General features: G+C 46.4%; 1 protein-coding gene across 1 annotated transcript in view; it reads right to left on the reverse strand.

Annotated features, from left to right (window-relative positions):
* Positions 1 to 8821, reverse strand: part of RFX4 (regulatory factor X4) — a 152115-nt gene that overhangs the window by 19417 nt on the left and 123877 nt on the right. The window lies entirely within an intron of this gene.

The raw sequence follows: 8821 nt of genomic DNA on the forward strand, positions 1-8821 counted from the left end.
CTAATGCAGCTATACTGCTTTCAATACCTTGGCCTTCTTGTTCAGGATAACTCAGGTATTTCTAGACAGTGCTGGATCATGCAACATAAACATACCCTAAACTGCACCCTGCTAAACTAGTGCAGACTATAAGTCACTGGGTGTGCCTACATCACTGTAGCTTGTCGCTATGGTGACATGGCGTATAAAAATAACTGTGCCGCTGGGACTGCACAGTTCTGGAGGGTACTGCACAGTCAGGGGCCCGTGTGGATGCGCCCAAGCTTGTCAGGCTCGAAGTCCCAGAATCAAGATTTCAGTCCCAGAATCAAGCGCATCCCCCTGCAAGGATTGATTTGCCTGATCACCTGATCTGAAGTAAACTGTACACATCTGAGACTGCCTCTCAATTCACCAAAAGCCTGAGAGTGAATTTAGGCCTGATAACAGAGCAAACTTTCCTCTCCAAATTAGAGCCTTTGACACAACAGGAAGACTCAAACACTGCAAATAAACCCAATCATCTCCTGCAGCTCTGATTCATTCCTTTGTTAGCTAGTTAAAGAGAGTTGAGTGCACATGGGGACTTCACAGGTTTTCTGCTCTGAAATGGGCTAACCAATGCTTGGGTCCTCACTTTTATTTCATATATTCATTCAGTTCATATGTTGCCTTTCCCAACAAAGTTTTCATGAGATTTCATCCTGATTTGTGGGATAATCTTTGCCATAACCTTCTGCATCAGTTGTGTTACCTTAGAACAACTGTTTTCAACATTTTAGATTTAAGGCACCTCTCAGAAAATGCTAGATCTTAGCTTTCACTCATTTTCTGAATATTGAAAAAATAATAGAGCATTTTTGTTGTAAAGAGCTCAGGAAGACCACAACAGGTCAGAAGGTTTCTGACTATGGCTGCCTATCTGGAATCTCTGGGCTTATGTCCTGTGAATCATAGTGTAGGTATTTGCCCATCTAACAGCTGATTTTGTGTGGCACCTCCCAGCACTCTTAAAAGGATTTCACAGCACCCTGGTTGAGAACAAGGGATCTGTTAACCTAGGAGTAAGAGTCATATGTGCACAGGAAATTCAAGTGGCCCATGAATTTGGAATCTCTGCCTTCGCACATAGAAGAGACCAGGCTAATTTAAAAACCAGATCACCTCAGATCAAAATGCAAAAACCACTTTTTTTCTTTACTTTTCTCTGAATGGCACCACATTATGAAAAAAAGTCCCATTCCTACTGACTAGAAGGAAGAGAAAGACATGGTGTGAAGAAAGGAAAAGAAAAATGGACCTTCCAGGGCAACCTTTGAATGTACACTTCTTACTACTTTGGGAGCTGTTCACATACCACAGGATGGGAAGAACATATCAACTGAGATGAGCTGTTTTAATTCAAACTAGGGTCCCGATCCTGTACTACTTCTACTATCAAACCCACTGACTTCCCTGGGTCGAAAGACTGAACTCCAGAAGTCTTTTAGCCACTGGCTGCTCCTGAAACAAAGAGCATCCTGAACTAAACAAAAAAGTTTGACAACACTTCCTTCCTTGTGCTTTGAGCATTCAGGGTTTGAAAAAAAGTTTGTACTTTTTTTTTCTTTTTTTTTTTTTTAAGGACAGATTACATTTCTGAGAATGCTGAAGTTAGAGGCCATTTGACTTGTAGGAGGCACAACATATAAATAGACCAGCTAAAAGCCCAACAACAGCTCTGTTGTGCTATCACACAGCAAAGCCAAAGCTGCCAGCATATTTCATTCATAGAAGTATGATTTGTACCAAGGGCCGGATATTATGAACACATATTGTCCTTATTACTGTGAATTGTCCCTTATGGCTTGATGAGCTGTTGCTTTGCCTCTTGTGCAGTCATTTATGCTTGTGGAAAGGGGTTGTAAAATGCTACTGGCATAATGGCAGCACTTTACAACCACTTTGCATTAGTGTAAGTGACTATACAAGGTGTAGGGTAACAGTGCATTGAGCTCATAAATGTCACTGGGATACTTGCAGTTGTAGGCATCACACCCATTAGTAAGTGATACTGTTATCCCCACAGGTTTAAAGTTCATGAGTCAGTTACCATAAAATCAGGAGACTGTCTTATAAACAATACATTTGGGGCTTGGGGTTTTTTTGCCTTCTGAGATCCAAGCCTGTAAGCCTTGCATTGCTCAGCTTCGCTGTGCAAGCATGGGGACTAGAAGCTTACTTTTATTTTAAACAAGAAGCTGATAGTCTCTCAGGTTCATGTGAATCCTATTATGTCATACTAAAGTAATGAGAGCTGGCAACACTGACTAAGCATTTGCTACTGAGCTAGAGAAATTAATCTTTAATGCTAATATCCTTTTTTTGCAACTGAGATGAAGGGATCTTGACTAGGAGGTGGAGAAATGATTAGTTATCTATTAGTGAAGGCTTACAATTTAGAGTTTCTGTAAGCCAGTTCAGGTTTTTCTAACAGCAATTACATTAGCAAATGAGTAATCACAGGCTTTAAGAGATGACTGCATAGTCAACTATATAGCTGTCACTTTTATTGCCATATTGGTGTAATTTGAGCAATCATTAATCTGGCCTTTGTGATTTAAAATGATAATTAGCTACAATCCTTTCTGAACTTTCAGTAATTCAACGGGAAAATTTAAATAAAATGTTAGCTGAGCATCCCAGATGTTTTACACAGGAGCACTTTATGGAGGTTTTACCTTAGTCTAGCTAGGTGTCATGTAAATACAGTGACTTAATTTGCTGCTTTTGTGTTTGACCAGCAAGTGAAAGCAAAAAGATTAAAATGCAAGCTTAATAATTAACTTTTACTGGTAATACCACAAGGAAAAAACCATTATCGTGCTTTAAATTAACAAGTTGCAACCTATTGGTAAAGATTCAGATGAGTTTTTTAGATCTATAAAATATTTCCAGTTTTTACGTTGACCTAAATTTAAAAAAAAGTTAAAGCCAAGCAACATAATTGCTTTTAAATATATTTTACGAGATCTGGTGGCTAGATTCACAGATGAGAAGCATGAACATGATTAAAAAACAACCCAATCCATATCAGATCCTCATCAGCATGGAAAGATGGGTAGTTCAACTGATCTGGATCTTGCATTTCCAAATTCTTTGATTTTTCACATTGACAATGAATGAGCACTAAGCTTTGGTCTATACTTAGGGATCTACTTAAATCACAGTGAGACAAAAGGTTTTTTGCGGCCTGATCGTGGTGTACACAGGCAATTCTGTGGGCCTTTTGTGGCAGTCCTGCCCCTTGGTGCTTATTGGCAGAGAGACCCCATGCCATGGCATTGATTGGCTAAGAGGCCTCAGGGGGGAGGAGGGATCAACTTGCTGGCTGCTTGCCCTTCATGCCACTCTGCCCCTCAGTGCTGATTGGAGAGTCTCTGGCAGGAGGGGGAGGGATGAGTAACTACCAACTTGTCTGCTGTCCTTCATGCCACACTGCCAGCTGGCACCTTCCCCTCCCAGCAGTGAGGACTGCTGGCTCCTACTGGGGAGCCAGATTTTTTCTGGTTGATTTTGTGGATTTCATGGACAATCCCAGATTTCACGGTGTTTGTGAAATCTGCAAAACCGCGAAGTAGGTCCCTAGCTACACTTAAGAATATTATCAGTATTTTGAGTGGGAGATGATTTTTCCCCCCAACACAGTTATACTGATACAAGCTGTAGTATAGATGCAGTGATATGCTTCTCACATTTATACCAGTACATGCTCTTCTTCCTAAACCTAAATAAACCTAAGATTTCATACCTATAAAGTAGGTGTAGGCAAAATACAGCCCATGAGCTGAATCCAACCCACCAACTGATTCGATCTGGCCTGCAGGGGGGCACTCGTCAATTAATTAAATCCTGCAGCGCTCTGCATGGGGCAGAGCCAGTGGCCCTAGCCGGTGCAGACAGCTTCCAGCAGGGATTGCCCTGGGTGGGGCTCAGCCCCATGTGAAGAGCTGTGGGGGCAACCATGAACCACGTTGCCTGGGTGAGCTCTGCTGCTTGCGCCCCCTGCCCCCTCCCCTCCCCCTCAGCTAGCTCCCGGGGCCTAGCACCCAGGCAGCCCCTCCCCCGCATATACTCCCCCCATCACATGCCCCCCACAGGGCAGGGGCCCGTGACCCTGCCCCATGATCCTGGCCTTGCCACTATCTCACACCTGGGCACTGCTCTCCTCCCACCTGCAGCCCCATCCCACATAGAGAGTTTTGGTGAGCTTTTGCAGCAACTCACCAAAACTCCCTATGTGGCCCCTAGGCCCAGATAATTTCCCACCCCTGCTATAAATGAACACTTTTTAAAAGGAATAATGCACTAGGAGGAATGTGCCTATTTAACTATACCAGTGTCACCAGTATAGTTAAAACAGAAAAAACTTTCTAGTGCAGGTGAGACATTAGCAATTAAGAAAAAATGGCAAAATGTAACGTTTGTATTTTTCTTTTCTTTCTTATAAACATTTTTCTTTGTCATTTTTAACTTACAACAATATTCTTTCCTTCATTCCACACAAATACATTTTCCATTTTTCATGAGTTTGGAATACTATCAAAATCGAGTGTGTCAGCCATTTTAGCCTTCCTTTTAATGAGCAATTGGTTCTATTCTTTTTTAAATTTCTATTGCATTTTTTGATCAACTATGATATATTCAAAATACTAACTTATATCCTAGGACAGTGGGGGCCAAGCTTTTTAGCAGGCATGCCACAAATTAGCCCAGCACTCTTCCCAAGTGGTCCACTGATCCCCTTCCCTTCCCTGACCTGCTGGTCTCCTTTCTGCTCCCAGCCATGTTCTCCTTGCTCAATCAGCTGCTCTGCTTTCTGCTTCCTTCCCTGTGCTCCCTGCCCAATCTGCTGCTTTGCTTTCTGTTCTTTGCCCTACCTGCTGCTGTGCTGCCTGTCTCCTCCCTGATCTTCTTTATGCCACAAAGAGAGGCTGTCCATGCCACTTATGGCATGCATGCTGCAAGTTGGCCACCTGTGCCCTAGAACCCTTCACTTTTACAGCAGTCTTGGCTAGTCAAGAAACTTCACAATACACAAGGGAAAACACTGCCATGTCCTCCATATGTGATTTTTCCTTTTCTTCTGTCACCTTACGTATATGTAAGGACCTACTTAATTTGTGGTTTCACAGATTTCACAGAAACTACAACATCTGGGATTGTCTGTGAAATCCACAAAAATCAACAACAACAAAAAACTTAATAAAAATAAAATGCTGGCTTCCCAATGGGAGTCAGTGGTCCTCGCTGTTGGGAGGGGAAGGAGCCAGCTGGTGGGATGGCATGAAGGATGGCAGACAAGATGGCAGCTACCCCCTTGTCCCTTCTCCCCCTGCTGTGGTCTCTCTGCCAATCTGTGCTGAGGGGTGGGGGGCACAAAGGGCAGCTGCCTCCTTGTCCCTCCTCCTCAGCTTTCTTTGAATTAGCAAGGCCCTGTTTCCTTCCTGAGGCTTTACCCTAGCAGACCTGAGCCTAGAGAGAAATATTATGATAGAGAGAGTCTCTCAAATATGTAATAAGGGGGATAAAGAAATTAACTTGCAATGCTGGCGCAAGTTCCTTCCATGCACCCCTTTGTCATTTCCTCAGACTGTTCTCATTTTGCAAACTTTAACCTTGTGGTTTTCAAGGGTAGCATTAGAGGTATGGCCAAGACCCAGGCAGTTAGAGTTTTGTCTTCTTCTGTAGTGTGGAGCCTAGTCCTTTTCTTAGGATCTTCTGACCATATATTAAGCAAATACATCCCTGTCATTGCAGTAACAGGACACTGGCACTACCATCCTCTCCTCTCCCTTAACCCATGGCAAGTTATTGGGTGCTCTAGGTGTTTTGGTTATTGTTCTTTGTAGTTATGGGTGAAGGCTTCAAAGGGATTTTGAGGATGCCTTCTGTTAATGAATGCCAGTAAGCATGGACTGGAGTTGATGGCCCATGGGGCCCCTTCTAGTCCTGTGCTCCTATGTTTTTCTATTCTGATTAATATTAATTTTCTCAAAGAACAGCAGAAGAAGCACTCCATGCCTTGGATATCTTCTGGAACTTACTGAAATTTCAGCCTCCTTTTCTGCATTTGTGGGTTTACATTATGAAAAAAAATTTGTGATTCCACAAACTTGAAGATCCTGACTAGTCTTGGCCTCATCCATAATGTGTTAACCATTTTGCACACCTGAGAGCTTACAGGAGGAATTTAACCTGAAAAGGAGAGAGGTCTATCAAAACACAAGCCAATTGTGTGCCTACTTTTGTAACTGCAGATATTACAATCCTAGCCACAACCTGATTATCTTCCTTCACAGGAATTAGACCTTGTATGTATACCACTTGCTTCTGCATTTGCAGTAACTGCCTGTGAAATTATAGGCATGCAGTTGCAGAGACCCAGGACTTTCCTTTCCTAAACTTTGGCCTTGTAAGATATTGAGAGTTATTAACAAAATGTTAAACAGTAAGGCTGTGCGAAGTTTCGATGGGCATTTTGTTTCCAAGCTGTTTCAACACATTTTGAGCTTGAAACAGAGAAATTGAAATTAAATGAAAGACTTTGAAACGGCTTCAAAATGAAACAAGGGCACTTGAAATGTTTCAAAAGTTTCAAGTTTCGAAGCCGGGCTTGCTTGCAGCTAAACAGAAACTAAGATTTGATTCCCCAGCTCCTGGTTCACTTCCCTCAGCTCTCTGATCATTCCCCCAGCTCTTCCTGGGGGGGCATGGGCCCCCGATCTCCATGTGGGGTTTCAGCAGGCTACTGTTGCAGGCTGGGGCCAGTGGCAGCCTCTTAGTACAGGCTGCACTGAGTGCTGGGAAGACTGAGGTGCTATGGCGGGCCTCAACCTGCAGCAGCAGCCTGCTGAAACCCAGTGTGCAGACCTGGGGGCCCATGCCCCCTGGGAAGAGCTGGGGGAATGATCAGAGAGCTGGGGAATTGAACCAGGAGCTGGGGGAATGTTCAGGTCCCCCAGTTTCAGGTTCAATTCCCCAGCTCCCCAATCTTTCCCCCAGCTCTTCCTGGGGTGTGCAGGCCCCCGGATGATGTGGGATGACAGCAGGCTGCATCTGCCAGCTGGGGACGATGGTAGCTTTGGGCTATTTCCCCAGCTGGCAGCAGCAGCCTGCTGAAACCCCATGCACAGATCTGGGGGCCACACCCCCCCAGGAAGAGCTTGTGGAATGATCAGAGAACTGGGGAATCAAACCGGGAGCTCCGGCTGACAGGTGGATCCACCCCAGCTCCAGGACAGCATGTGGTACCCTGCCAAGCCATGTTGCACCTGTGCGATGGTGTGCAGGTGTTGGGCAGGGGGGTTATCCCCACTGTCCCCCACTGCATAGGGGGGCTCTGCCACAAGCCCTCAGAGGCCCCAATTCTGGCTTCCAGAGCCAGTGAGTGCAGGGCCTTTTTTTTTTAAACTCCACACTCACCGGCTGCGGAGAAGCAAGAAATGTCAAAATTATAGGCATTTTTGTGATTCCCCATTATAGCCTATGGGCGAAACATTGAAACACGTTGAAACAGCGAAACAGTTTCGATGAAACAAAACAGAACAGTGCTTCAAAACAGTGAAATGAAACTCTGTCCCTTTGAAATGGCAAAACAGAAGTCAAAACAAAACGGTGGTGTTTTGCACAGCCCTATAAACAGGAAAACCAAACCAACCCCCAGAGTTTTGGCCCAAATTTAAACTTTAAAGGTGTTTAGACACCTAAATATCCATGTATAGGTGGAGGGAGAATTTTCTGGGAGGGGGTGCTGAGCGTGCATGTGCATGCATGCACATGCCCCTCCAGGTGGAAAAGCATGTGAAGGAAGAGCAGGGGAGGGGAGAGGGAATGGGGCTGGGGCTGGGGCTGGGACTCATCAGGGATCAGGAGGGAGTGAAGCAGAGCTGGGCCCAGGATCAGGATCGGGGCCAGGGTCCACTGTGCCTACACAACCACCCCTTCCCCCATGCCTGGGATCATTGCCTGGCACTGGTGCATGAATGAATCCACAGCTCCCCAGCCCCACACTGTCCAGGAGGGCCCAAACAGCTGGAGGGGATGGAGCCCCCGGTATCCCCACTCCTGCCCCACCAGGCCCTGGACAGCTGGGGCGGGGCAGGGTGCAGGACAGAGTCACGGCTCATCCAGGGGGTGTGGGGAAGGGTGGCAGCTCCAGCTGCTGCACATGTCCCAGGAGGCATGCAGGGGGGGAACGTGCCCCTAGATATGGATGGGGCAGAGGGGGCTGCCACTGTGGGCTGGGGCCTTGGCAGTGCCAGGCTGTTCCTGGGGAGGGTGGGGGGGAAGGCTGTGCAGGTGGGCAGTGGTGGTGCTGGGTCTGGCCCACCTCATTGCCCGGCCCATCCAGTGGCAAAAACACACATGGTGCTGTGCCACGCTGCGCCACGCTGCTTTTGAAGTAGCAGCAGCGAGGTGCGTAGGCAGGGAGCAGAACCCAACCTGCAGCTGCAGCCACTCTTGCCCCATGCAAAGATCACCATGTGCCCCCTGCTTGGCTCCCCCATGCTGAGCCTCTGTGCACAATCCCCACAGTGCATGATTCACCCCTTCACCTGCCCCACTCCCTCCTGCACTGTTGGGGGGGTCTCAATCTGCCCCACCCCCCCAAGCCCAGGCAGTCATAAAGAAAGTAGAGTGAAAGAAACTTACCTGCCGGCTGTGATCCTGGCTCTGCAGGGTATCTGAGTGTGTGCACCCCTCCCTACCTGCTGCAGCAGCCTGTGGCTGGGCTGCCCTGGCGTTTGTGGCAGATAAGCCCCAGTAGCACCCCCCTTCCACTGTCTGTGTAGGTAGTAGG

This window comes from Gavialis gangeticus, unplaced genomic scaffold, assembly GCF_001723915.1.
Source record: "Gavialis gangeticus isolate Ggan-Ray unplaced genomic scaffold, GavGan_comp1, whole genome shotgun sequence".
Taxonomy (NCBI): domain Eukaryota; kingdom Metazoa; phylum Chordata; order Crocodylia; family Gavialidae; genus Gavialis; species Gavialis gangeticus.